The 3,090-nt window shown below is 34.3% G+C and overlaps 1 pseudogene; it reads right to left on the bottom strand.

The window, feature by feature from the left end:
* Positions 1-1,511: 1,511 nt before the first annotated feature.
* Positions 1,512-2,807, bottom strand: LOC108212459 (uncharacterized; annotated as a pseudogene).
* Positions 2,808-3,090: the final 283 nt, after the last annotated feature.

A 3,090-nucleotide genomic window follows, 5' to 3' on the forward strand; every position in this document is an offset into this window, starting at 1 on the left:
GAGTTTCAAGAAACAGATTGCAAGGGGAAGTTAGTGGCAAGCTAATTGCATTCAACTCAAGTTGCATGAAAAAATAACAAGCTACTTTCAATAACTGGAAAAAGAGGAAGATATAATATTATTCTGTAACTGTTGGATTTTTCTGTAATAGTATATTCTCTTACCAAGTTGGTAAAGGACCGGAACGTAGACCATTAGAACTAAGTATCGAGCCTGGCTAAAACGTCTTGTGCCTCATTTACTTTACTGCACCTTAATGTTTTAATATTGCATGCATAATAGCTTGACATAACACACTGCTTAATTGAAAGCAGTAAGCCACTATCTTGGGCACTACAAACTACTTTACTCCAGTCCTACTTAGCAATGTTTGATCAGTTTCACTCATATTAATAATAATGAGACCACTTATATGCACATAAATCACTTACTTAAAACCTGTCATTTAAGGGGTGGGGGTGGAATTAGGGTATGTAGAACTACTCCAAAACAAGATATAATAATATTTGTCAATTTTACAAATTAAACTCCTTCATCTCAAATATGAATTTAAAACTATTTTTGGTCATATATTAACACATTTGCTTATATCTAAATTTTTTTTATCGGATGCTTTAATATCAAACTCTACCCTACCAATTTATATCACTATACTCGTGTCAAAAAAATTTATTTGGATCTTTTTCTTGATTGATTTAATAAAGTAGTGCTTGACTGCCACTTCACAAATTTAGATTTAATTGGACATCAGTTTACTTGCGAAAAAAGTAGAGGTTATCCAAGCTAGACTAGATAGAGCTACAATCAACTCAAAATGGTGGGATGACTTTCAATTAGCCCAGCTGTTTAACTTAGAAATCACCTTGTCAGATCACAGTCCCATCTTTATGCAACCCGTAGAAGTGGAAAGATATAACCATGTACATCGTTTTTTGCTTTGAAAATTCTTGGTTGACGGATTTGAAATGTTTAGATTTGGTTAAAGAAAACTAGAACATAGGCCTTTCAAGTCCTATTCAGGAAATGTTAGAAAGATGTAAGGTTGTTCTGGATGACTGGGGTCAGAATATTACCAGCAATTTTCGAAGTAGAATTAATTTTGGTAAAGATTTACTCAAAAACTAAAAAATGGGAGGGATGATGTTTTGATAAGTAGGTATAAGAGCAAATCCAGTGGCCAAACCCAAGTCCACTGGCAAATTTACTTTACAGCAGACCAACTCATCAAAAGGTGGGCTCCTTAAAAAAGTGGACAACCAACTCCGATGCAAAACCCAAGTCCAACTTTTAGTAGACCCTACTTGATTAATTTTAAGTAATTTATATATTATATTTAAGTAGTTAATATAATTTTGACAATAGTTTATATATTATTTTTAAGTAGTAATATAATTTTGACATTTTTTTAATTTTTAATAAAAAATTAAGAAAAACTAAAAATTAAATTAAAATAATACATGACTTACAAATTAAATGCATTACACAATAAAAAAACATTACATTCAAACAAATTAACGAGTATCATGAAATCTTGCAATATGCTCAACCAAATCGGATTGTTGGTGACGATGTTTTTGTTTGTCGCGAATTTGGATATTTCTTTCAATATATTTTTCATAAGGGGCTAAAGGTTATTCGCCCAAGTTTGGAGGTGGTAAGCTATCTGTTGCATCATCGTAAGTTGGTAGAGGGCCAAATGGAGTGGAATATGTGTCTCTCTCGTCCTCGACAATCATATTGTGTAGTATGATACATGTTCTCATAATTTTAGCCAGATCTTCTTTATCCCAAAAATCGTGTAGGGCCGCGTACAATTGCAAATCGAGACTGCAACACACTGAACGCTCTTTCAACATCTTTTCGTTGGCCTTCTTGATATTTTGAAAACAATTTTCTCTTCTCACCTTGAGGTCGAGGAATTGTTTTCACGAATGTAGCCCATTCAGGATAGATTCCATCTATGATATAGTATCATATATTATAATTTTTATCATTTATATTATAATTTACCTTGGGAGCACGACCTTCCAATACATCATCAAATATCGGCGACCGATCTAACACATTTATGTCGTTATTAGAACCTGCAACTCCGAAAAATGCACGCCATATCCATAAGTCTGATGATCAACAGCTTCTAGTAATATTGTTGGAACCCCTTTATGACCACTCATGAACATTCCTTTCCATACTTTGGGGCAGTTTTTCCATTTCCAGTGCATGCAATCAATACTGCCCATCATACCTGGAAAACCGCGAGCCTCTCCCATCTCAAGGAGACGTTGCACATCATTTGCGTTCGGTTTTCGTAAATATTCACTCTCAAAAATTGAAATAACATCAGTAACAAACATTTTCAAGCATTCGATAGCAGTGGACTTACCAATACGCATATAGTCGTCAACGGCATCAGCTCCAACTCCATATGCCAGCATACGTATGGCCGTCGTGCATTTTTGTAAAGGTGATAGGCCTCTTCTTCCTAGTGCATCAACCCTTTGCTGAAAATATGGATCAAAATTTGAAAGAGCGTCCACAACTCGAAGGAACACATGTCTTCCCATTCGAAACCTTCGTCGGAATGTATCTATAGGGTATACGAGATTTTGTACAAAATAATCTCTCTCTAAACGTTCATGACCTTCTTCGCAATTTCTGCATATCACCCGTCGATTTGTGGTTGATGAGCCTTCTCCATAAATTTGATTGAATAATTCAAGGCGACAGTCTTCCATTGAATTATCAAAGAAAAACTCTTCAATGAATTCTTCAGACACATCAAATTTCTCATCCATGGTATATATTTTGATTTGTATCTTGAATGAAGAAAATGAGTTATAATTTAACACAGAGAACAAACATGTTATATAGGAGATAGAAAGAATACAAGATAACGGCTACTTCTAAATTAAAACAAACAAACACTAACTTCCAACGTCTAGTTCTAAAGAAAAACAAACAAACAGTAGATTCCAACGTCTAGTTCTAAAGAAAAACAAACAAACACTAGATTCCAACGATTAGTTTCCAACGGCTAGTTCCAACGTCTTGATTTGATTTCCTCAATCATTTTGGCATGAATTTCTCTTT

Source organism: Daucus carota, chromosome 3 (genome assembly GCF_001625215.2).
Source record: "Daucus carota subsp. sativus chromosome 3, DH1 v3.0, whole genome shotgun sequence".
NCBI lineage: Eukaryota > Viridiplantae > Streptophyta > Magnoliopsida > Apiales > Apiaceae > Daucus > Daucus carota.